Genomic DNA, 27,896 nt, shown 5'->3' with positions numbered 1-27,896 from the left:
AGCATCTCTCTCAAATGCAGAACTAGCTGCACAACCTCATAATCGAATTCGAAATTACACCCCGCAACAAAAAATGACTCAAAGCCTAAAAACCATAACTCTAGGCGCTTTGTTCAAATGCTCAATAAACTGCACCATGCTAGATAACTTTAACCTGTGTGGCTCCCTCAAACAACCTAAAAGCTATACACAAAATATGCTTGCACCACTAGGATCTGTATGCAAATATGCATATCGATTGTGATTTTGCCTGTAACATCACGCCATTTCTAATCCACGCAATATTCTTGTAACACACTCACACAGTCTGGATAATTCTGTATTTTATTAAGTACATAGTCAGAGGAGTAATTAAAAAGGTCCAACTAAGGCAAAGATAGGAATGTTGTCAAAGGTGTTCAGTGATGGAAAAAGCTGCTCAACTATAAAACAAGTAAGATCACTGAACCCGCACCCTTAGTAGACGCAAACGAATGGAACAAGAATCTGTTAATATTCATTGAACCTCACAGCGTAGAATGCAAGATGCCGGAATGCAGCAATAGAGTATGAAGGTGCCACTAGTGTGGATTATTTAGAAGCAGTCAGTGTTAAAGGGAAAACAGACCGCTTGCTCTCGAAATTAGGACTTTGTGTACTCTATTAAAAAAGACCACTTCTTGCACGTAGTAAACATTTGTCTTTCTTTAAGGTCTTCCTGTGTATAGACATCATTATGCTGATGTTCCCAAATAGAGTACACAAGAGGAAATATAAATGCATGTGGTGCCAAACCCGATTTGACTGCCCACTGAGGATGCTTAAAGACTGCGATACATCTGTTTTCCAGAATCCTGTATGGGAATAACCACATGCTGCATGCATTTCCAAATACCATAACCTGAAATGTGCATGCATACATTTATTTTTCTTCAATGTAGGGGTACATGATGTTAGCTGCGGATGCGGCCTGAAATGAAGACAGGAGCCAGCGGGTGAGGTACGTGTGCTTTATTGTAACTCCACACGTTAACTGCCTCCTCCCTCCAACTTCCCCCATGGCGGAACGTCACTTCCCGTGTGACGTCCATACAGTGTGGGTCTGCCTTAAAGGGGAAAAACAGAACACAAAACAAGTAATGTATTTTAAGCAAACCTTTATTCTTCTCAGGATGGGTGTTATATCCACCCTGCATCCCGCAACGCGGTGATGCAGGGCGTCTCAATAAAAGCCCCACTCCCGCGCAAGGGAGGCAGTTCTGGGCACAGACAGTAACAACGTGTGGCATGTTTCATTTCTCTCCGGCTGGAGCTGCGCCACTGCGGCCTACTTCAGAGGCCTCCAACGTTCTGCCTCTGCGCAGAGCCAGAATGCAACACTGGCGACGAAGGAAACGGGACCCAGCACACGTGCTCGACGCCCTACCGGCTGATTCTTTCTGCGACACGCGACCGAATGGCTTCCAGGGGCCATAGGCACTGCTACACGACGTGTGAGTCCACCGCACACGCAGTGCGCACGTGCGATCACGGCTGCAGGCACCTGGAGCGAGGCAGCGGTCCCATCCGCTACCGCTTCGTAGGTCGGTTTCAAAAGGGACAACTGACATTTGAAACCACACACCAAGGTGAGGACGATAGACACCATCGAGTGACGGCAACGCCCCACCATGGCGACCGGCGCGTACCCCGAGCCCGGCACGCCCTCTAGACTTGCGGCGAATCTGTCGATGTCGTCACCGCCAGCTCGCCCACAAGGTAGCTCCTCCACAATGATTCAGCCATTTAACCCATTCACGGATCCATCGTCTGCTGGCCCCCGGTGGCAGCTATGGCTCAAAAAATTCAAAATGGCAATGGAGTGCAAAGACATAACTTCCGCCAGGAAAATGAGATTGCACCTATTGTTAAATGTGGGGGATGAGGTGCTACGAATCTTCAACTCGCTGACAATTGCTGATGGCCAGGACATTTACCAACAATCGAAAGACGCTTTGATGGCTCACTTTCTCCCACAACTCAACCCGGATTATGAAACTTTCATGTTCTGCACCACTTTTCAGGCAGAAGAGGAGACCTTGGATGCCTACCACACCCGACTCAGGAAGCTGGCGATCTTGTGTGAGTTCACGGATGTCGAGAAAGAAATCCGGAGACAACTCATTAACAGCATCCAATCGGAGAAACTAAGAAGGATGGTGCTGAGTGAGAGGGGCATCTCCCTAACACGCATTCTGGAGTTGGGTCGTCAAAGGGAGCTGGCACATGCCAGGGCCGCCAACATGGGTATGACTCTGCAAAAACTACAACCTGCCTTGCATCATCCATGGTGGCCCATGTCACCAATAGACAGTCCACTAGAGATGAATCTGGCGGCAACTACTCACCAGCCAGATGGCAGCCACAGATCCCGGGACCCACGGAGTGTGGTTGGTGTGGTGGATCGCCTCATGGACGGCGAAATTGCCCGGCGCAAGGAACAACATGTGGGGCATGTGGCAGAAAGGACCACTATGCCAAGGTGTGCCGATCATCGGGCGCTCCACTACCGCCTCTGAAGAATCCCCAGGAGAAGAGTGGAACCAAGAAAAAGAAGCAGGCGATCACAAGGCGAGCCGAAACGACCAACTCTTCAACCGAGGAAGAAGGGGATGACGTCACAGGGACTCAACAAGACTCCGGTAGAGAGCAGCGGACCAAAGGGAGAAAAGTTTACCTGGTGTCAGCTCTGGATCGTGGGCACGCTACGCAGAAGAAAGGGCTCCGGAGGCGCAAATGCCAGGTCACCCTCCAAAACCAGCAGGTATGGATGACTATAGACACAGGAGCCTCAGTGAACGTCATACCCACAAGCACTTTTCAAACACTGCAACCAACGACTAGCCCTCAAGAACACAGACACTCTTCTGTTTGCATATGGCTGCAGAAAACCACTACCGGTGGTTGGCAGATTCCGCACCACCCTCAGCCATGGTGAAAACAGGCTACCGTCCAAGATCTACGTAGTAAATGTGGGGATTGAATGCCTTCTGAGTGTCGATGCGGCTGAGGACCTAGGGCTGGTACAGTTCGTCAGTCAAGTCAAGGAAGCCCAAGAGGTCGAGAACATCTTTGCACAGTATCCCAACCTGCAAAACGGGATTGGGTGTTTGAAAGGAAAGACGATCAAGCTCCATATTGATAAGTCGGTCCAGCCAAAGGCTGTCAGACACCGGAGGATCCCATTCCACATGCGTGAACAGGTGGAGATAGAACTCAAAGCGTTGGAAGAAGCTGGCATTAAAGAAGAGGTGACAGGGCCGACACCATGGGTGTCACCAATGGTGGTCACAAAGACACCCAAACAGCCGGGAAAGGGCCGCATTTGTATAGACATGCGCCTCCCGAACACCGCCATCAAGCGGGAGCGCCACATCACGCCAACCCTCGACGAAATTGTGGCTGACCTCACGGGATTGAGAGTCTTCTCGAAGGTTGATCTGAAAGCAGGGTACTACCAGCAGAAGCTGCATAGGGACTCTCGGTACATAACCACTTTTTCAACACATTTGGGTCTGCGAAGGTACAAGCGGCTAAGCTTTGGGATATCGTTGGTGGCTGAAGTCTTCCAACAGACAATTCAAGAAGTCATCCAGGGCATACCAGGTGTCCTAAATGTGAGTGACGACATCCTGATCCATGCTCAGGACAAAGTTGAACACTCGAGAAGACTACAGCTGCTTTTGGGCCGATTAGAAGATGCGGGCCTAACCATCCATAAGGAAAAATATGAATTTTTCAAGACGGAGATATCATTCTTTGGCTACAAGTTTAGCAGCACTGGCATTTCACCGGACCCTCAGAAGGTTGCTGACATACAGGCCGCGAGTCCGCCCATGACACCCACCTACGTCCGCAGCTTCCTGGGGATGGCCACGTACTGTGGGAGATTGATCCGGAACCTGGCCACTCTTTCGGAACCCCTTTGAGAATTTACCAAGCTCAACGTAAAGTGGGAATGGGGCAAAGTTTGCCAGGAAGCTTTCGAAAGTATCAAAGAGTCACTATCTGTGGACACGAAAATGGCGTACTACGACATTGCGCTTCCGACTGAACTTTTTGTGGATGCCAGCCCTGTCGGCCTGGGGGCCATCCTCATGCAGGTCACCAAAGAGGGCGAGAAGAGACCCATCGCATATGCGTCACGAGTTCTCACACTGACAGAGCAGCAATACTCTCACATTGAGAAGGAGGCAATCGCCGTACTGTGGGGGTGTCGCCATTTCCACCTCTATCTGTATGGCCGTAGGTTCACGGCGATCACGGATCACAAACCCCTCCTGTCGATCTTCATGGGCACCTCCTCGCACCCGCCGGCTAGAATAGCCAAATGGCTGCTCCATCTCCAGCAGTACAATTTTGAATTGACCTATCAGCCGGGAAGCGGCAACCCGGCGGACTTCCTCTCAAGACACCCTCGTGCGGCGACTCCACAGGAGGTTCAGGTGGCCGAAAAGACCGAGGAGCACATCTGCCAGGTGGTGCGGGCCATGAGGCCAAAGGCTGTCAGCATCGATGACATCGCAGAGGAAACATGCAAGGACCCATGCTGCGACTTGATAAAGGATGCCATCATTTCAGGGGACTGGAGTTCCTTCATGAAGAACACACACAACAGGACTGAGGAAGCAAAGGCGTTCCTCACATGGATGTTCACCGTCCGCCAGGATCTGTCGGTAACAGAGCAAGGTTTGCTGCTCCGCGGAAATCGCATCATCATCCTGCCGGGCCTGCAGGACCGAATAGTGGCCCTCGGCCATGAGGGCCACCAAGGGATGGCTCGAACGAAGGCTCGAATTCGACACCGAGTGTGGTTTCCACAGATAGATGTAAAAGTGGAAAGACTAGTCAACACCTGTCTACCATGCCTGATAACCGGAGCCCCACCTGATCCAGAACCTATCCAGTCGGCGGAACAAGGCTCTGGCAGGTGGGACGCAATAAGCATTGACTTCTGCAAACTGTACCTCCTGGTAGCCATCGATGATCACTCCCGTTACCCCGAAGTCGAGGTGGTCGAATCCACGGCGGCGGAAGTGGTCATCCCGGCCATCGAGAAGATTTTTGCCACACATGGACTACCTACCACGATTAAGATTAAGAGTGATAACGGTGCACCCTTCCAAGGGGAGGAGTTCAAACACTACCTGCAAGAACTGAACATCCGGTATCACCACATCATGCCAAGGTGGCCCCGGGCGAATGGGGATGTGGAACGGTTCATGAGAACAATCAACAAAGTGCTGAGGTTGTCAAAAGCAAATGCCAGTCCATGGAAAGTCGACCTCTATCGCTTCCTGAGAAACTACAGGGTCACCCCGCACTGCACGACTGGTGTCCCCCCAGCTGATCTCCTGTTCGGCACCGTCATAAACTCGTCCATCCCACATCACCCCAGCAGAAGACCGGACGAGCTCGACAATGGGCGCACCAAAAGAAGGAGAACAGATGCCAATGCCCACATAAGTGGCAAGAGGAGGTCGAAACCATCCAACCACCACGTGGGCGACCAGGTGGCCATGTTGCAGAACCCGACAAAGTCCAAGCTGGACTCCCGCTATGAGACTCTCCCATGGACCGTCAGCGAGACACAATGATAACAGTGCAAAGAGGGCACCGTCAGGTGACGCGCAATGCATCGTGGCTCAAGGCGGTGCCGCGCAACCTTTGGACTGATGGGGACTGTCCCCAAGAAGATGAGGACTCCCCGCTGATCGAAGACGGACCCGCCAACTTTCAGGGTGAAGAAAATGCAGATGACAGAACGTGGGAGCAGTGGAGTGAACCGGACATGTTTGAGCCGGAGGTGGAAGGTGAGAGATTAGATGAGACTGTGAAGCCCAGCTCCCGGGGTGGGAGATATGGACTAAGAACCGCCACCAAGCTGCCAGCTCGGCTCAAGGACTATGTATGGTAGTTTGCACCACGAGAACTGTAGAAGCAAAAAGTGCCTGTGTTGCTGTGTTTATAAGCATGGGAATACTTGTGTGTGTGTGTGTTTAGTTGTTACGTTTATTTATAATAAAGGAGGAATGCTATATCCGCCCTGCGTACCGCAACGCGATGATGCAGGGCGTCTCAATAAAAGACCCGCCCCTGCGTAAGGGAGGCAGGTCCGGGCACAGACTCTAACAACGTGTGGCGTGTTTCATTTCGCTCTGGCCGGAGCTGCGCCACTGCGGCCTACTTCAGAGGCCTCCAACGTTCTGCCTCCGCGCAGAGCCAGAACGCAACAATGGGTAATGGGATAAACGTCTCTAGGTTGGAGTGGTTTCTCTACAAAGTAAACTGGTGTTGCTCTCTCTGAACAGACAAAAGAGAAACTGCGTGGCACAGATAAGATATAGTACATCAGGGTTTCTTTCCTCTGATCCAAGTTTGCTTGTCTGCCTACTTTCTGCCCAAGATTTGCGGGGTTATTGCGCCCAGCTTGCTTCTCGACACCCAAACACAGCCGCAGGGATAAGATGCTTCTTGGCACCCTCATTCTAAACGCAGTCTCAGGTATACAGTGGCCAGCATACTTCTGGCCTAAAGCAGCCGCTCCAAGGAACGACAGAGAATTTTCCTTTACCTGTTCCCAATGAACAGCTGAAAAATGTCTCCAGCAGTCATCTAAAAGTGAAACAATTATTTTAGTTTTCCAAGCAGTGGCGTAACACAAAATATGGGGGTCCCCCTGCGAGCCATGCTGAGGGCCCCCCCAACTCCAACTCGGCAACAAATCACTGGTCGCGCCACACTATGGGCCGGCCTAGAGTACCACACTTGTGAAATACGCACAGTTGTGCTGCTGAAGGGGTATGCCGCACACTGCACTAGGGGAAAGATATAAATATGTGTTTTAAAGCAATATACAGCACTCTTTCTGAGAACAATTGTCTAAAAGGCCAGAGCGTTTGCAATTGTTTTGTAAGGTAACACCAACCCAATACATGCAAGTCACCAACAATGCACAGGAACAATAATGCTTTGCTATTAAAAATGCCATGCCACAATGAAAACATGTCCAACTAGCTGCACAATTTAGACCAGAGTAGACACGTTTACAGTAAAGCATGTCAGGACACATTTAGACATACCTAGACTGGTTGCACCAAAATGCAAGTCGAAGCAATAACACCCATCAAGAAAAGCGCATACTTTCAAGCCAACGTATCTGCGGCTTCTAACAACACAGCCCACCTCTTTAAAATCTGCAAGGAACTGGCCAATTCTGTTGCGGTCTCTACCTCTCCTGTTCCCTCCCAGGCCCTCTGTACACCTCTGGCCTCTCACTTCTCTGCTAAAACTCAGGACATCCTGTCATCTATCTCCTCTTCTTCTCCCTCTTCCTCTCTCTGCCCCCCTTTGGCCATCTCTCCCTTTCCTCCTCCTTTTTCCTCTTTCTCTCTGACAACACCTCACAAGGTTTCTAGACAAGTCTGAGTAAGGAAAGTGTCATCCAAATAGGTCCTCCCCTGCTCTTCTAGAACCATCAAGGACCATACTGACACCCTCACTCCAGCCTTGGCCGATTTCTGTAATCACTCTTTCACCACTGGAACTTTCCCCTCTCCCCTTAAGCACTCCCTTGTGCACCCACTCTTCAAGAAATCCTCTGGTGATCCTACCTGCCCGGCAAACCATCACCCAATCTCCATCACCCATTTCCTGGGCAAACTCTGGCAAAGCCTGGAAAAGCTGGCCAACGCACAGCTTACTCTCCAAACGGATTCTGTTGGTTGTCTCCATGACCATCAGTCTAGCTTCAGAGCTGCCAGAGGCATGGACACTGCTCTCATGAACACCCGTGAAGATCTGCTCTCTAATCCTGATTCCAGCCTTCCAGCTGTCCTCATCCTCTGTTTCGACACGATCAATCACGGCATCCTGATCAATGGACTCTGTGAGAACCTGGGCATCACGAATCAGGCCCTGAAGTAGCTGACCTCCTTCCTCTTGGACCGCCCCTCCAAGGTCCATCTTGGCCCCTTTCTCTCCACCACATCTCTCTCTCCTCTCTACCTGTGGTGTTCCCCAGGCCTCTATCGTCTCACTCTGTTTTTTCAACCTCTACTTGGCCCCTTTGGCCTACCTTCTCCTCTAACTTTCAGTGTTATGCGGATGACACTCAGCTTTCCTGCCTATTCACGAATCAGGATTGGTGCACCTCCAACGATCTCTGCCTTAATGCCAGTAAGACAGCGATCCTTCTCATTGGGACCCCTGATTTCTCTCTCTCACTCTGGCCGCCCACCTTGTGTCATGACCCGGCGAAATTGCCCCTTCTGGACCTCATGGTCATTTTCACGAAGGGCTTGTACTCCTTGTTCCTCCCAACATGGCCATACCAAGCTCCGTGCTACGCACTAGCTTTCACGTCAAAGCACGTACTATAAATTGGTCACGCACCTGCGGGTCCGCGCGTCTCAACGCTATCTTCGATAGTGACCCGACGTGTGTTTGCTCTCTACTTTTGCTTCCTTGATCCTCATACTTCCTTCCTTGCCTTTTTTCCTGTTCCTGGACTTCCCCCCTACATTGCTTGTTTATCGCTAATCCTGGACACCCTGGAACCACGAACTTCCCGGAACTCTGAACGCGCTCTGCAACCTGACGAGGCTCGGGCGAGCCTATTCAAGACCCGAACCACCCACAGGAAGAGTCCTGTGGCCGAACAAGGGAGATCCCGATCACAGGTGAGACGGGGGGAGATTTATGACAGTTTGAGACGCCAAACGATCAATACGGATTCTACCATGGAGAATGCTATTCAGGACCTGATGCGCGGAATGCAAGAACTTTCCACAGAGATGCAGAATATAAAAGCCGAGAATGCGGCGCTAAGACAGCTCGTCTTGTCACGCGACTCCGCGAACAAGGACAGCGTATTATTGGGAGGAGTGGTTGATAAATACGACGGTTCAACAAAGACCTTACATGGATTCCTGGATTCTTGTTTGGTACATTTTACCTTCAAGCCCTACTATTTCACAACTCCTAGGGCTAAGGTGGGCTTCATAATATCGCATCTTTCCGGTAATGCGCTTACATGGGCCACTCCATTACTCAATTCAGGGGATGCTCTCCTGGATGATTATGAAGGGTTCATCGCGGAACTCAAGACCATGCTCGAACGACCATAGCTGGTTCACAGTGCTCAAGAAAAGCTACTTGACTTCCAACAAGGATCCCAAGACATGTTGACCTATGTCACCAGATTCAAACAGCTAGCCAAAGAGGCGGACTGGCCCCTGGAAGCCAGTTTTACTTTGTTTCGCAGAGGTCTAAATGAAGAGATTAAGGACGAGCTAGCCAGGGTGGCACGTCCTAGTTCATTCCAGGCCCTCCTAGGCTTGTCTATGCAAATAGACTTTAGAATCCAAGAAAGAAAGGCCGAAAAGAAAAAGAATAAAGTATCAATTCAAAGATACTCCCTAGAGAATACTACAAGGACAGAATCTGCCAAGAGTCCGAGCACTGATTCTGAACCCATGCAACTTGGAGCCTTTCGTGGACCAATTTCCCCGCAGGAAAGGTTAAGAAGAATACACACAGGCTTATGCATGTATTGTGCCTTGGATAAACATCTAGTTAAAGAATGTCCTCTGGCTCCTCCCCGACGCTCGGGAAACGCCAGCTCCCGATCCTAAATGGAGCAAGGTTTCGGGAGAGCGATGTTTGCTCCACATCAATTCCATCCTTGAACTCTCCTGGACAAAACAAATTGGTGATATTACAGGCCTTTTTATCGCCATCCAAGGACAAGGTCTACCCCCATACTGGCCTTGGTGGATTGCGGAGCAATGGGAGTCTTCATTGATCAAGATTGGGTCAGAAGTCATAACATTCCGTATGAAGCAAGAACTTTTTCACAGCCAGTGGAAGCGATTGCCGGAAGACCTCTTTCCTCAGGACCCATAAGTCTGCAAACAAGGGAGATCCATCTTTCCATAAATCATCATCAAGAAAGAATTGTGTTTGACATTATAAAATCAGCCCATTACCCCTTGGTTTTGGGCATGCCCTGGTTACAAAGACACAATCCATATATCAACTGGACGGCCGGATCCTTATTCCTGGGTTCGAAGTTCTGTATGAACCATTGTTTAAACCTGGATACCTCAATCACAGCCCCTAAAAGTCCACCAAGGTGTCCAGAGACACCACTCATGGTTTCCAATATTGTACAAGTTCCAGAGATCTATCAAGGGTATGCTGATGTATTCTCTACTGCCATCGTTCAAGCCTTACCTCCACATCGACCCGAAGACTGTGCCATAGATACTGAACCCTCAGCAGTGATTCCCTTTGGCAGGATGTTTATCCTTTCAGAACCAGAAAAGAGAGCCCTCCGGGAATACCTAGACACTAATCTTGAGAATGGCACCATAAGACCTTCAAAATCACCAGCTGGTGCTTCATTGTTCTTCGTTCCTAAAAAGGATACCAAAGAGCTCAGACCTTGCCTGGACTATCGGGGCCTAAATCAACACACCCTGAAAGACAGATACCCACTACCCCTGATCTCGGATATCCTTGAAGCTGTGAGAGGTGCAGTGATATTCACGAAACTGGATCTCCAAGGTGCTTACCATTTGATCCGTATCCGGGAAGGAGACGAATGGAAAACAGCCTTTAGAACACCCTTTGGTCACTTTGAATACCTAGTCATGCCCTTTAGTCTGACTAATGCTCCTGCAGTCTTCCAGCGTTTTATGGATAGGGTGTTCTCTGACATGTTATTTCTCAATGTTATCGTCTACCTGGATGACATATTGATCTTCTCAAAGGATTCCTTGAAACATGAAGAACATGTAAAGGCAGTACTTCAACGTCTCCGTGAAAATCAACTCTTAGCCAAACCAGAAAAATGTTTGTTTCATGCTACATCAGTTCACTATCTGGGGTTTGCCCTTAGTTCAGAAGGAATTAGTATGGATCCTTCAAAGGTGAAGGCCATACTGGCTTGGCCCGCCCCAACATCTGTAAAGCAAATACAGTCCTTCCTGGGGCTTGCCAACTTCTACCGGAAATTCATTTGCACCTTTTCCGAGATTGTTCAACCCATTGTTAATCTCCTGAAGAAAGACGTTCCATTCAACTGGTCTATACCATAAGACAAGGCATTCCAACGCTTGAAAAAAGAATTCACTCAGGCCCCCATCCTGGCCCAACCTGACATAAATCGTCCTTTTCTAGTGGAAACAGATGCCTCCAATTACGCCATAGGAGCAGTTTTAAAACAAGAATCCGATGATAAGTTGGAACATCCCATTGCTTACCTTTCACGGACCATGACTACCAGTGAGACTCACTACTCAGTTCTGGAGAAGGAGTTATTGGCCATTCGTCATGCCTTCACTGAATGGAGACATCTACTCCTGGGTGCTAAATATCCAGTTCAAGTCCGTACTGATCATCGAAATCTTCAGGTCCTACAATCCATGGAGTGCAGGAACAGTAGACAAGCTCGATGGGCCTACTTCTTTGCTCAATATCAATTTCAAATCTCACATGTTCCTGGACCGCAAAACATGATTGCCGATGCCCTTTCTCTGCGTCCCGACTACGTTCCCTTGGAGGATAAGATCTATCCTAAAATGTTTCCATCTACAATCTTTGTAGCTCAAGCGCTCAATCTCCTGGAAGAAATCAGAGTACAGACTCAATCATTTGAACTCTGGAAGGACATATCCGAGAAAAATCCCTGGCATTTGACAATCAAGGAAGGATATTTATTCAAGAACAACTCAGTGGTCATTCCGACAAAAGAACTTCAACAGAAGGTAATGAATCTATGCCATGATACTCTTCACTCCGGCCATCGAGGGGTAACCAACACCTTCCGTCTTATACAAAGACAGTTCTGGTGGCCAGGGATGAAGACCTGTGCAATTTGTAGTCAGAGCAAATACAATAACCAGAGGCCGGCGGGTCTGCTTCTACAACCTACGTTGCCAACCAGACCCTGGGAAGTTATTGCCACCGACTTCATTGTTGAATTACCACCTTCCCGAGGATATACAACCATCATGGTAACCATTGACTTGTTCACTCATCTAGCTCATTTTACACCATTGTATAAAGTACCATCTTCCGCAGAACTTGCTGGAATTTTCCTGGAACATATTTTCGTCTTCATGGCCTCCCTTCCAAGATTATTTCGGATCGGGGACCTCAATATATATCACAATTCTGGAAACATCTCTGTCGTCTTCTAGGAATCCAACGTGCCCTTTCTTCAGGCTATCATCCACAAACCAATGGGGCAATGGAACGAGTAAATCAAACCCTGGAACAATATCTTCGTTGTTTTGCCACCAAGGTTCAAGACGATTGGTCTCTCCTTATACCTTTAGCCGAATCCTCCTACAATAACTCATAGATCATTCAGCTCTCAAGATCAGCCCTTTCTATTGCAGACAAGGTTATCATCCGTCTGTTTTACCATCAGTTCTTCCAGAATCTACTCCGGTACCTACCCTTGACTCTTGGATTCAGGCGCTGATCGACTTACAAAGAGAGGCCAAGGATCAGTTAGAACAGGCCCAGACTCGAAGCAAAAAATATGCGGACTCTAAGAGAAGACCATCACCTTCCTATTCAGTTGGCGATCAAGTCTGGCTAGCCTCGAAACTGTTACCTCGACATCTACGACCAAACAAATTGGCTCCTCTCTATTATGGTCCATTTTCTATAAAGGAGATCATCAATCCTGTCTCCTTCCGACTTAAGCTCCCGGATTCCTGGAAGAAGATACATCCAGTCTTCCATACTTCCCTGTTGAAATGTCATGATCTCTGCTTCCAAAAGGTCAGGGTTTTCCCAACTCCCTTGGAAGCAGATCCATAACCCAGGTTCCGAGTGCCAACCAGTCCCAATTGGGACCTTTTGGACCCAGTCCTGGCGCCAGTGGCACCAGGCTCATAAATATGCCCAGTCCCAGCGCTGGAAGCGCCGGGCTCATAATGCTTGGGTGGACTTACCTGCAGCAGACCATGCTGCTTACTTGCCTGCCAGTTGAGCCTCTGATCCTCTTCTGTTTGGAACTACTTTTCCTGTTGGGTGGGGCAGGAGCCACTCCCTAGATTCAGAACACTGGAACTCTTCTGGAAAGCAGGAACTCTTTTCTTACCTAGGCGTGGCTGTGGAAGGAGACACCTAAGCACTACAGGAGGCTATTTAAACCACACCCGATGGATGAATCTTGCTTTGCGTTATTCTGCATCCTCTGCAGCAGAACGCTCATCGTGTCTTCTGCATCTGATCCTGGGCCTAAGGAAAAAGGCTTACCATCCTGAATCCAGTCTTCAGCAACACCTATAAAGACAAGAAAGAACAGGTTAGCATTACGGTCTTCAGTGACAGCTCTTCACTTACCTGGTCCATCGGCTGTCACCAACGCCTCGCGCTGCATTCCGGCATCTGAAAGACAAAGGCTTACCTACTCTTTGTGCGCTCCGGAGGTCTTCACACTGCATTCCGGCATCTGAAAGACAAAAGCTTACCAACTCTTAGCACGCTCCGGAGGCCTTCGGCGCTGCATCCCGCATCTGAAAGACAAAACAAGGTGCGTTTAAAGACATTGGGGAACTTTAATACTCACGTGCCATTACTCCTTTCCACATCTAACCCAGTGGGTAATCCGGCACCCTGCAGCCGCTCCGAACTTGTACCTGCAAAATAAAAAGACAGTTAGAGCGCATCGTGAAGCAGGCAACAAGCGCTTACTTACGTGCTTCCAGGCGCTTCTATTCATCACACGGGCTCAATCTTCAACTCACTTCAGCCCGTCATCCGCCATCGCCGGAACCCTGCAAAACAAGAAACATCATTACTAAAGACTTTAAAGACATTAGAATTACTCGAAACTTACCGTTCGTGCAGTAAACGACGGACAGCAGTCCTCTGAAGTCAAGAGGCCTGCTCCCCTTATCCAGTGAAGAAACTGGTTACAGCACCCTGCCCCGAGGCAGATGGAGAGCACGGCGTTCACTTACCTAAGGTGAGAGCGTTAACCTTTGGGGTTCTACAGGAGAAGAGAAAGGGAAGAAGAGAGAGACATTCAATAACCCAGTTCCTTAATCCCATATTTTCTATCTGCAGACATCTTACCCTTCGAGTCAGGCATACAGTGCACAGAGGTCCAGCCCAAAGAGCCAGCCGTGTGTTACACATCACCTTTGAAGATACGGTATACGCCCAGTCAAGACCGACGCCTCTACGGGAATCAGGTGAGCGTTACAGAACGCAAAGCCTACCACAAAACTCCCGTCCAGGCGCTATGGAAACCTCAGATACCGACCAGCTAGCCCAGTTACTTGGGGAACTAAGGCCAGAAGTGCATGCAGCCCGTCAGGAAACGAACACTCTAAGAAGGGAACTGATTATTTCCAAGGAGCGAACAGATGATCTAGCTAGACAATTGCTACAGTCACAAGCCGGACAGACCCCGTTACCCACATCTGGGGGAAATCTTCCTTCTACATCCTCTATGAATCCAGTGCAGATCAACCTACCTGGGAATGTACCTCTGGCTCCGCCCGAACGATTTTCTGGTGACCCAAAGAGGTTTGCAGTATTTATCAATCAGTGGCGGTTGCATTTCTTATGCCGGCCAGCAGCCTTTCCAACTGATCAAGCTAAAGTAGCTTTCGTGCTTTCGTACCTTAGTGGCAATGCGGCAGACTGGTCGATCCCTCTAGTAAATCAAGATGATCCGTTCCTCCATGATTTTCAAGCTTTTCAGCTCAGTATGGAAAAACTGTTCGCAAGACATTCACAGGGGCAGGCCTTGGACAATGAGCTTCTTTCGTTGCGACAAGGTAATCAAGACCTTTTGGCTTATATTGCGTCTTTCAACAGACTGATAGTGGAAACTCAATGGCCTGAGGACAAAAGAATTACGCTGTTTTATAGAGGTCTACGTGGAGAGCTCAAAGATGTGTTAGCCCAAGTAGTGAATCCCCCACAAGATTGTTCGGACTATATAGCTTAGTCGTTCAAATAGATCACAGACTGCAGAACAGGAAGGCCGATCGTTCCAAGTTTGATGCTCGAGTATTTTCCAAACCGCCAACTCCTTCCAAAGGAGTAGACTCCAGGGAACCCATGCAAATAGGGGGTCTGAAAGGTCCTCTAACACAAAAGGAGCGGGAAAGGAGAAAACAGTTGCAATTATGCCTCTATTGCGGAAACTCAGGGCACTTTCTTCGAGACTGTCCGGTGAAACCTGCCAAGAAGGCAGTAGGAGCTGCAGTTACCAAAGTTACAAACTCTGAGCAGGGAAACGACCTCGCCCGACAAGAATAGAGGTCCTCTTGCCGAGCGTGAAAACCAGTTCCGTGACCTCGCATTTCGTGATACCTATGGTCCTCATTAGCCCTGATAATCCGGATCGATTAAATGCAATTGAATGTAACGTCGACAGCGGTGCCATCGGCAATTATGTGGATCATGAAATGGTTTTGAGGATGAATCTAACTCTTTGTCCCAAGGCTGTAAAGGACGTCATTACTACGGTGGATGGTACGGAGATAGCCTCCGGGCCAGTAACGCATACCACTCAAGAGGTGACGCTAGTAAGTCAAGATGGACACCATGAGAAGATTGTGTTCGATGTGATCAAGGCCCCTCAGTTTCAGATTATTCTAGGAATACCTTGGTTAGAGAAACACAATCCTCTGATCGATTGGCGAGCAAGAACGGTCCAGTTTCCAGAATGTGTCTCTACTTGTCACCCTCCACCTGGTGTTGCACTGGCAGCAATTTCTTCAGAGACTCCCCAGTTACCTCCCGAATACCTAGAATACCAAGATGTTTTCCGGAAGGATCAGGTTAACTCTCTACCTCCTCATAGGTCTTATGACTGCCAGATAGACCTGATACCTGGATCTACTCCTCTTTGTTGTAGAATTTATGCCCTCACCGAGCCTGAGAACCTTCACCTTCGACAATACCTGGATCAATACCTGGCAAATGGGTTTATTCGTCCTTCCAAGTCCCCTGCTTCTTCAGCTTTGTTCTTCGTTCCAAAAAAGGAAGGAGACCTTAGAACTTGTATAGATTATCGCTCCCTGAACCAGATCACCGTTAAGAATAGATATCCGTTACCTTTGATCCCTGAACTCCTGGACCAAGTCAGAAAAGCATGCATATATACAAAGCTGGATCTTAGAGGAGCTTACCACTTGGTACGAGTAAAAGAGGGCGATGAATGGAAGACGGCCTTCCGCACCAAGTATGGGCTATTTGAATATCAGGTCATGCCCTTCGGACTTTGCAATGCCCCGGCCGCCTTTCAATATTTTATGAACGATGTCCTCAGAGAGCACATAGATGTGTGTGTTGTTGTTTACATTGACGACATCCTCGTTTATTCTTCATCGGAATCTGAACATCGGAAACACGTGAAAATGGTCCTCGAAAGATTGCGTCAACACAAACTTTTCGCTAAGTTGGAAAAATGTGTTTTCAACGTGACTGAAGTTGAATTCTTGGGATTCATATTATCACCTGGCGGAGTGCGTATGGATTCAAAGAAGGTCGATGCAGTTCTCAAATGGCCATCACCATCCTCCGTAAAAGGTGTGCAAAGCATGTTAGGCTTCGCTAACTTTTACCGCAGGTTTATCCCCGAATTCTCTCGAATAGTCCAGCCCATCACTGCCTTGTTAAAGAAAAACAAACGTTTTGAATGGTCTACCGAGGCGGAACAAGCTTTCCAGGATTTGAAGACTAAATTTATCTCTGCACCAATCTTAAAACACCCTCGTCCCGAACTCCCCTACATCGTGGAAACTGAAGCTTCAAGCCTTGCCATGGGGGCAGTTCTATCACAAAAGGACCCGGTAACCAATCAGTTGCATCCCGTGACATTTTGGTCCCGCAAATTCTCACCTCCTGAAATCAATTACACGATTACTGACAAGGAACTTCTGGCTATCAAGTCTGCCTTTAAGGCTTGGCGGCATTATCTGCTGGGGGCCCGACACACCGTTACTGTGATTACGGATCACCGAAACCTGCAATATTTGAAAACCGCAAAAGCCCAATCCTCTAGACAACTCCGTTGGGCATTATTCTTTGCCGAGTTTGACTTCATAATTACCTATCGACCTGGTACAAAGAACGGTAAAGCTGATGCCCTTTCTCAGATGGGAGTGGAAGAACACTTGATCAACCCTAAACCTGTACCAATCATTCCCGAACAAAGAATTCTGGGTGTAATCGCCACAGAATCCATAGAGGAAGTTAAGGATAAAGCCAGGCAACTTGTAACTCCAGCAGACATACAGAATTGGCATCTGCAGGGAAAGGACTTTGCAGTAAAGGACAACTTATTGTATTTCCAAGAACGATTATACCTACCCAGCACAGATTTACAGAAAAAAGTAATCTCTTGTTATCACGATTCTTTAATGGAAGGACATCCCGGTATGGCCAAGACCTCAGAAAAGATCAAGCGCTACTTCTGGTGGCCGTCTTGGAAAAAAGATATCAGAGACTTTATAATGTCCTGTGGAGTATGCGCCCAAAACAAGAGTCAAAAGGAAAGACCAGCAGGCCTCTTACGCCCTATTGACATCCCACCTCGCCCTTGGCATACGCTTTCTATGGACTTCATCACCGATCTACCTCCATGCTCCGGATACAATACGATTCTAGTAATCGTGGACTTATTCTCCAAGATGGCGCATTTCATTCCGCTCAAAGGCTTGCCAACAGCAGCAACTCTGGCCCGAGAATTTCTCGAAAACATCGTCCGACTGCACGGTTTTCCTTTGGTTCTAATTTCGGATCGAGGTAGTCAATTTATTTCTCATTTTTGGCGAAGTTGCTGTCGGTCGGCTCAAACTGGTGTGAGACTATCGACCAGTCACCACCCTCAGACTGACGGACAAACCGAGAGGACCAATCAAACTCTGGAACAGTATTTACGCTGCATGCTGCAACAAACTGAAAAAACTTGGAAAGACATCCTTTGGATAGCCGAATATGCCTACAATAACTCTGTCCATTCGGGAACTGGGAAAACCCCGTTTTTTCTTTTGTACGGCAGTCACCCTCGAACCTCGGAGTTGGATCCCCTCCAAGATCTTGAAACACCAGCAGTAGACTACCTGCATTCTACAATCACCCAAGCCTTTAAGGAAGCTGTTTCTCACCTTCAAAGGGCTAAAGAACAATACAAGAAAGGAGCAGATCAACATCGGAAGGAAGCCCCTCAATATCAAGTAGGGGATCAAGTCTGGTTATCCACCAAATATCTACCTTTAAAAGGGCCACGCACATTCAACCCAAGATACCTTGGTCCCTATTCCATCACTACCATAGTAAACCCAGTAGCGGTCAAGTTGGACTTGCCCCCGCACATGAAGATACATCCGGTCTTCCACGTCTCTCTATTAAAACCCGTGCAACCTCAAACCCGACTAACTAAATCTCCAAAACCTATCCTAGTTGATGGAGAACTCGAGTTTGAAGTCAAAAGCATTCTGGACTCCAAGATCTCCAAATCTAAACTATTTTACCTAATTGACTGGAAAGGCAACGGCCCCCAAGAGAGATCCTGGGAACCTGCTGAAAATGTCCACGCTCCTCGCCTAATCAAAAGATTTCACCGAACATTTCCTGACAAGCCAAAACCCCCGGAGAAGCCCGGTTTGGGGGGGGCCTTGAGGGGGGGTACTGTCATGATCTCTGCTTCCAAAAGGTCAGGGTTTTCCCAACTCCCTTGGAAGCAGATCCATAACCCAGGTTCCGAGTGCCAACCAGTCCCAATTGGGACCTTTTGGACCCAGTCCTGGCGCCAGTGGCACCAGGCTCATAAATATGCCCAGTCCCAGCGCTGGAAGCGCCGGGCTCATAATGCTTGGGTGGACTTACCTGCAGCAGACCATGCTGCTTACTTGCCTGCCAGTTGAGCCTCTGATCCTCTTCTGTTTGGAACTACTTTTCCTGTTGGGTGGGGCAGGAGCCACTCCCTAGATTCAGAACACTGGAACTCTTCTGGAAAGCAGGAACTCTTTTCTTACCTAGGCGTGGCTGTGGAAGGTGACACCTAAGCACTACAGGAGGCTATTTAAACCACACCCGATGGATGAATCTTGCTTTGCGTTATTCTGCATCCTCTGCAGCAGAACGCTCATCGTGTCTTCTGCATCTGATCCTGGGCCTAAGGGAAAAGGCTTACCATCCTGAATCCAGTCTTCAGCAACACCTATAAAGACAAGAAAGAACAGGTTAGCATTACGGTCTTCAGTGACAGCTCTTCACTTACCTGGTCCATCGGCTGTCACCAACGCCTCGCGCTGCATTCCGGCATCTGAAAGACAAAGGCTTACCTACTCTTCGTGCGCTCCGGAGGTCTTCACACTGTATTCCGGCATCTGAAAGACAAAAGCTTACCAACTCTTCGCACGCTCCGGAGGCCTTCGGCGCTGCATCCCGCATCTGAAAGACAAAACAAGGTGCGTTTAAAGACATTGGGGAACTTTAATACTCACGTGCCATTACTCCTTTCCACATCTAACCCAGTGGGTATTCCGGCACCCTGCAGCCGCAAAATAAAAAGACAGTTAGAGCGCATCGTGAAGCAGGCAACAAGCGTTTACTTACGTGCTTCCAGGCGCTTCTATTCATCACACGGGCTCCATCTTCAACTCACTTCAGCCCGTCATCCGCCATCGCCGGAACCCTGCAAAACAAGAAACATCATTACTAAAGACTTTAAAGACATTAGAATTACTCGAAACTTACCGTTCGTGCAGTAAACGACGGACAGCAGTCCTCTGAAGTCAAGAGGCCTGCTCCCCTTATCCAGTGAAGAAACTGGTTACAGCACCCTGCCCCGAGGCAGATGGAGAGCACGGCGTTCACTTACCTAAGGTGAGAGCGTTAACCTTTGGGGTTCTACAGGAGAAGAGAAAGGGAAGAAGAGAGAGACATTCAATAACCCAGTTCCTTAATCCCATATTTTCTATCTGCAGACATCTTACCCTTCGAGTCAGACATACAGTGCACAGAGGTCCAGCCCAAAGAGCCAGCCGTGTGTTACACATCACCTTTGAAGATACGGTATACGCCCAGTCAAGACCGGCGCCTCTACGGGAATCAGGTGAGCATTACATGAAACCCTGCGTTAGTTCTACTCGAAAACCCTTCAAACCCACACCTGTTGTTGTGGATGACCAGTTGGAATATGAAGTGTCCAGGATATGTGATTCCAGGTATAGAAGGGGTCGATTACAATATCTGGTCGAGTGGAAAGGCTACCCCCCTAGCGAGAAAACATGGGAACCAGTTTCTAATTTAAAGACCCCTCGTTTGCTCAGAAGATTCCATCTTATTCACCCAGGCAAGCCTGGAGGAAACAGTCTTCGGAGGGGGCATGCTGTCATGACCCGGCGAAATTGCCCCTTCTGGACCTCATGGTCATTGTCACGAAGGGCTTGTACTCCTTGTTCCTCCCAACATGGCCGTACCAAGCTCCGTGCTACGCACTAGCTTTCACGTCGTAGCACGTACTATAAATTGGTCACGCCCCTGCGGGTCCGCGCGTCTCAACGCTATCTTCGATAGTGACCCGACTTGTGTTTGCTCTCTACTTTTGCTTCCTTGATCCTCATAATTCCTTCCTTGCCTTTTTTCCTGTTCCTGGACTTCCCCCCTACATTGCTTGTTTATCGGTAATCCTGGACACCCTGGAACCACGAACTTCCCGGAACTCTGAACGTGCTCTGCAACCTGACGAGGCTCGGGCGAGCCTATTCAAGACCCGAACCACCCACAGGAAGAGTCCTGCGGCCGAACAAGGGAGATCCCGATCAGAGGTGAGACGGGGGGAGATTTATGACACCTTGGGCCCTCTTCCTTCACCTTCCTGTGAGGCAAAAAAACATGGTGTCTTCGACTCCACTCTCTCTTTCTCTCTCACACCTCGGGCATCGCCAAGAAGTTGCACTACCAGGTGCACCTCCTAAAAGGGACTCTTCCCTTTTTCACTTTCTCCCAGAACTCACTGTCTCCAGAGCCCTGGTTCTCTCTAGGCTGGACTACCGCAAACAGTCTCTTTCTCAATCTGCCTTCTTCTACCATCCACCCTCTGCAACTAATCCATAACAGGACTCCGAGACTTATCCTTGGCCTCAAGCCCAGGGACCGTATCTCTCCAGCCCTGAAATCTCTCCACTGGCTCCCGTTGGCTGCAAGGATCAAGTTCAAGACCCTCTGCATTGTCCACAAGACTTTCTGGGCCGGGGCTCTCTCTCCCTCCCCTGCTGACCTACCTGATCTACCTGTTTGCTGTACCGTCTGCTTGCTTGGCTACCCTCAGAGTCTCACTGGGTCCGGACTCTTTCTTGATCAGTCACCCTTGCACTGCCTCTGGGCCTACCAAGCACTTAGGGGCTGTAACTGTAACCCTACATTCCCTTGTTCTCCTTGCACTACACAGAGCAGCGCTGCCCTGGCTGCACTTACTCAGAGCATTACCGCCCTGTTTTCCCCTCCCCTCTCCCTTGCACTTACCCCTGGCAGTTCTCGTTCTTGTACTTGCACGATCTGAATGGCACAAGGCCTAGTAAGATAATTTCTCTTGTCCTCCCTCTGTCTTCCCTTCCTTGTCTTGTCGCGCCTGAAACACTTGTGTGAAGGTGCGTTATAAATGACTTATATCATATCATATTATTTGATCGCAGATGCCCAGAAAAATATACTATGCCGCAGTAAGAAATGGTTGGACTGGCAGCACCAAACTGCCATTCTAGCCAGGTAATTACACTTAGCAGGACTGCTTTATCAGAAATTCCCAGTTAAGAAAATGTCATACCAAACTGAGGAATGACTAGACTGGCTGCACCAAAATGCCTCTCTAGCCACGAATGCCATTTAACATGCCTGCTTAGCATGGACATGGATGACCATTATGATTTATTGCACAATCCAGCCCCCCCCACACATCCCCTCTGCCTCCCAACCTCCACAATTAGCTTGTTGACCTAGAATTACCCCCATGTTCCTCTACCTTATCCCAGTTCTTACGTATGGGTCTCCTTGCCTCATAGGTAAGTACTGGGATGAGGAAGAGTGGGACTAGGAGTAATGAAGATTACAGGTAGCTAAGTCAGGCATTACCTCCATGTACCTCTACCTCATCCCAGTACTTGTGTATGAGGCACAAATGGCTCCCATGTCATGGGGTGGGGGGAGCCCTCGGACTTAAAAAATAAAGTTTCTTTTTGTAGTCACTCTGCCTTCATAAAGACATTATTTCTATTACATAAATAATGTATTTATGAAGGCAGAGTAAATGCAAAAAGATTTTTATACTTATTGCATTTTTTTTACTCCACGTGGGGCCCCCTCCCAGGACATGTGGTGGCGGCCCCCCGAATCCCACTCCGCAGGAGATGCAGGGCCCTGTTACGCCAGTGTTTCCAGGTGGTTAGGCAAGTTATTCCAAATGTAGATGCCAAAACTGCAAAAGGGTTCTCCACCCAGGTTTTATCTCCTGGACATGGGGATGATCAGGATGGATCGTAATTGAGAATGAAGATGTCTCTCCAGATAGTGTTAATGGATTCCATCCGTGAGGGGGATGGTATTGAATCATAAACGGCCTTATGTACCAAGTACACTGGTTTACAGAGTCGTTTTTTCCTCATGGTGAGTTAGTGTAATTAAGTCCCTGGGAGACATGATCATATCTCTCACTTTCAACAGAAGCAGCGCAGCTGCATTCTAGACCATCGGCAGGCATGCCATTACTTTAGAGGAAAAGCCAAGATAGGCGCTGTTCCCAAAACTAATCTTGCTGAAGCAAAAGGATTGCCGCCTGAGACCTGATGAGGTAAAGAACAATGGGGGAGAAGTAAAGTGTTTTATTTTTTTAGGTGAAAATATTTTTCCCTATAGATAATACTTGTGGTCCTAAGGCCTGGATTAGGTTGAATACGCAGGGGGCTCTATCTAAAGAGATTCCTACACATAAAGGTTTGAAGCAGGTATGCCCCCTGGCCCTGACCCTCTTTAACTTGTTCCTGTCTGATTTGCCTGATTCTTTTTAAGACTTCTAGATCATTCCCAGCTAGGTTCCCAGCTAGGATCTAGGTTGAATGCTTTATGCAGATGACCTGATCCTGATTGACCAAACCTCCATAGGCCTAAAACGTAGATTGCTATAGATATATATGAAGGAAAATAGACTAGAGATAAATTCTACAAAAACATACATTTTGATTCTAGGAGCCTCGAGAAATAAACGCAAAATGCTCTTTTAGATGGCATCTAGGCTTGGATAATCTATCTCGCACACTATGTATTTCGAGTCTTGTGTAAGCCCTACTATTTGTGATGCGCCTCGTCAATAAGACCTAAAAATGAAAATGAAAAATCTTATAGCGCAAGGCCGGGTGACAAACAGGCAATATGGGAAATGTTCCATTCACCCGGGCTTGACCTTTTACAAATCAAAAGTAGAGTTCCAACTCTAATTCATGGGGCAGAGGTCTTCATTTGTAGCCCAGCAAAACTATGGTGGGATTTTGAGGGATTGTTTTGGAAAGCAGTTCTAGGACTAGGTCGCAGAATTTCCACAGCGATAATCAGATATGAGTTGGGTCTTATATCTTTATGTGCAGGAGTGACTTTTAAAACATTGTCCCTCTGCATTATGCCGGCCTCTCCCACCGTATCATATTCTAAGCGAGGAATTGGTTAAGGACAATGGGAGTTTAATGACTTATTGGAAAAGAAGATGCCTCTCCATCCTAGACTTATTGGGAGTGGACGAAGATACTAACAATTCCAGAAAGAGTAAAAAAAAAGTTATGGCAGCAGAATTGGGTGTCAACGCTAGAAGCCAAAAGCAACTTGCAATAACACAATGCCTTGAAGTTAGAAACAAAGGCTTATAACGGTCTTCCTAGTTACTTGATCAAGTATCCGTGTCTTAGATCTAGATCAGCCTTTCTGAGATTTTGGATAAACTCCTACCCAATCAAACAAATTCTATTGCTCTATAAACAATTAGACAACAACACCAGTTGTAGATTTTGCGATATAAAGGGAGAGACTGAATCTCTAAAACATGTGACCTTGTTCTGCACCGGTCTGACGGATTGCAGTACTCGATACATGGGAAGATTAATTGAAATGAAAAAACATACACTGCTGAAGACTGGTGGATGTATTTACCCTTGGGAGAAAACTTCCCATTGACCTTTGCCTTGATTCCATTTTTAAAGGAAGTGTTGTTACGTTCCTTGAATGGCCAAGGACATCTCTGGGATTCAATAATGTTGATTTTTCTTTTATTCTAAAGGATGTAGACGTAACTTTCAAGTGTAACTTGCTGTGATGGATGGTTCTTCCCCTCTTGTGTTGCTAATTGTTTGTATTCATGATGTTATTTTAGAATGTTTTAAAATGGAATCTGATCATTTTCTTTTTCTTTTTTCTACAAAAAGTCATGATGTCTGATAATAAAAAATAAAAAAAAGTGGACCTAAAGTGTGGCCTGCATATTTGCCAATAAATATGTTTTACACCACTTTCGAGGGCATTGGCCACAGATTACATTTGTTGGCCAGAAGGTGGAGTTCCACGAGTCTAGGCTTGCATCTACTGTCAATACTTGAGTTAATTTCTCTATTGCTGGACAACTTTACTAAAGCTGGAAAATTACTGCCACAGTTTAAAAGGGAAAAGACGCTAGAGACAATTAGCAAGGCTAACGGCTGAATGTTCAAATGGAAAGGAAGTGGTGAAAGTGCCACACCCTGAGAGATACCACATAATAAAGGACTACTGACTGAGGAAAAGGTGTCTAGATGGAACCTGTTGGTAAGAAACAATGAGTAAGGATGTGCTGGCTGGCACTGTCAAATACCGCTGATAATTCTAAAAGGATCATGGTGCTGGCACAGCCTCCATTGTCCTCTTCTTAAAGTTGGTTAAGAATCGATGCAGTGATTAGTTCCATGCTATGACCAGGCCTGAATTCTGACCAAGTAGGATAGTGTACATGTTTTGCTTACCCAATATTCTGAAGTTGGCAAACCACAACTCTCTCATTTGTTTTGCAAGACAAGGATTTAGGAGATAGGTGGAAAGTTGTTAAGATCTTCACGGCCCAGTGATAGCTAAATAGTAGTGGGCATGCCACGGTTTGTTTTGCAGTTTGGATTTCCTTCCAGTATAACGCGATAAACTGAATACACTCACAATCTCTTTGTTAAATATAGGGAAAATCTCTTTTGCTATTTCAGGTAAAAAGGGTGAGAGGAGGGCTCGAGGTCCAGGGCCTCAATACTGACTAATTAGTTGCCTGTGTGGAGGCTGACCCAGTACTTCATAATGTAGCGCGGCTAGCACTCTTCCTGGCTCTCAAATCAGTGTCAGAAATACAGCACATACAGTACGCTATTTCTGAATTCACAGGGTATAGTGTCCTGCTCATTTCTAGGGATACAGCGCCCAGCTCAGTAGGTCTCTATGGTTATATGGCCCTGCTCACATTTGAGGAAAATACCAGAATCTCACTGATGTGTTGTCTTAACCCCCTGTCACGAAGTGTACTTCTCTGCTACCGAAGAGTGTCCTGAGAGGACCATGCCACAGGTTTTGGGGCACTCCAGATTGGAGCTTCTGTTAGGGATTGTGGTGGTTGCCTCCTAGTATGCAAGGGATACAGATTACAATACTACAATACCCACAAGGTGTTGTGCAGTGTTACGGAGACAACATATCTACTTCTTCATCCGATGAGTCAGTGCTTATTAACAATTCTAGTTGAGGCATGTTTTTTCGCTCTTGCTGATACCTTCCCAAATACGACCCTCCCTGCAGTGAACCTGCTTCAAATAGTTCTATCGCTGAACTTGTTGCTGTTGGACATGATGCCGACACAGAGCGCTATTCATGTAACTCCAGTTACCATCAGCCTAACACCAATCTAGGCCGATACTCAGATATGTTTTCCTCTCACCTTCGCCACATATTTTCGGACTGGAGTTTGTTTATATGATTGTACCCGTCCTAGAATATTCTGGGTAGGGTGTCTAGTAGGTCGAAAAAATATTGTTTACCCATCTATATCACATATCACATGCAACCTTCTTCTGCCTACTTTCTCTGTCTCTACCCTCTGCAGTCTCCACGTTCTGTCCTATTCTCTTCCGATGTGTCAGCAAAGTGAGTTGGTGTCGGATGTCTCCTGGTTTTCCTCGAGCTTTGTGGAGTTTGATGAAGGTTATGTGAAGCTAAACATCTATGCTGCTGATGCAGAATCTACAGGAAAATGTCCCAACACTTGTAATTATTTAACAACTTCTTGAAGCTCGTGACCCGACCTGTCCCAGCCCGCTGGTGGCGGAATACCTATACTCTTTAGCTGCACAGAAAAGTGCCAGCAAAGTGTGTCGGTGTTGTGAGGGGTCAGTAATGCGAGGCAGACCACTGCTTCTAGTTTTCTGAAGATCAGATATTTTATTAAAGTAAAAATGTGATAATCAAGTCTTGCTTGCCCTACTCTACACGGGAATTCCCTACCTACTCTAGGAAACCACTCCTAACATAGATAAACTGGCCCGCACACTAAACAAAAAAACATTCAAAGATAATCATAAACAACGTAAAAGAATAAACAATAATTAAACAGTATTTTGGATGACAGTCACCTTTCCTGGGTAAATCCCTTCCCCAGGGTTTCAAAGTCAACTTCAAGAAAATGTTCAAAGGAAAAGAAACATCTTGAACCAGTTCTTATCAGTTTCTCAAAATGTTCAGAAAGAAAGAAAAGTTTTAAACCAGTTCTTGTAAGTTCCACGTCAAAACAAACGTTCATCAAACAAAAATCCACTGGTAACAATTCTTCAGCTTCCACTTGAAAAGACCCCCTTCCAATTCCAGCCAAGAGAATAGCACCAATGGTAATCCTGGATATTCTCTTTCCAAGATTATTTGTCACAGTTCAAAGGATATGGTAACAGCTTCTTCTTCTACAACTCTACAGTTAGGACCTCTGCAGTACATTTGGCATAATTGTCAGGATGCTACTCTTTGGGTTGTTGCTTTCCTCTTGACAATCACCCTTCAATTACTGTTACTATGAAAACAGACTCCTTGGTACCACAGTATGCCCCTACTTCAATCAACTTCAATGTGACATCCACTTACAGTTTTATACACCACCACAGTTCAGGTACTTCTGCTTCAACTATATACTTTAGAATTATTAGGCATATAATGACAAGACATTTTGACCTAGGTAAGGCACTCTACTTTCTTATGCTCCAAGAAAAGGGCAGCCTCTTCGCTTCTTCTGTCTTCTTTACTGCCACAGGGATAACTTGCCTCTGCATCAAGACTGACTTTCTCTCAACTTCAGCAGTCTTCAGCATTACAGATTATTTTCTTAATCTTCTTTACAAGTACCCAGCTCCCTTCTCCAGCTTTATTCACACCTTCTTTGTTCCAGTAAGTACCCTGAAGCTGTATTGCCACTGTCCCAGCTTCAGGTAACAAGGCCACGCGTGTATCAGAGGACAATGGAAATTTAACAACATCGTAGGTCAGGTGGATAGATCTAAATAGTACTTGTTTAACTATAGAAAGGGTTCGCCTCTTGACTTGGGTAATGCTTCTTCTCCTCATCAGTACAATATTTTCTGGACTTAAAAAATAATTGTTCAGAATTCTACACGCGACCATTCTTTAAGATAGATCTCTAATCCTAAAGGGTTGTAAATGATTGTATTCCTATGTAATATCACAGGGATGGTTTCAAACTCCCTTTGGGAAATACATTTGGCCCCATGTGACCTTCCTTTGATGCTGAATTCCCTTGTTGAAAGTCGACGTTAGGTTTTTCAGATTGTTTTAACAGGCGT

General features: G+C 47.2%; 1 protein-coding gene across 1 annotated transcript in view; it reads right to left on the bottom strand.

The window, feature by feature from the left end:
- The window catches only part of BTBD16 (BTB domain containing 16), a 1,066,677-nt gene that overhangs the window by 822,744 nt on the left and 216,037 nt on the right, over positions 1–27,896 (bottom strand). The gene's annotated exons all lie outside the window — the stretch shown is intronic.

The sequence above is a fragment of the Ambystoma mexicanum genome, chromosome 8 (genome assembly GCF_040938575.1).
Source record: "Ambystoma mexicanum isolate Mex_15411 chromosome 8, UKY_AmexF1_1, whole genome shotgun sequence".
Lineage (NCBI taxonomy): Eukaryota > Metazoa > Chordata > Amphibia > Caudata > Ambystomatidae > Ambystoma > Ambystoma mexicanum.
Note: the sequence above shows the minus strand (reverse complement) of the source record. Positions and strands in the feature narration are given on the sequence as shown.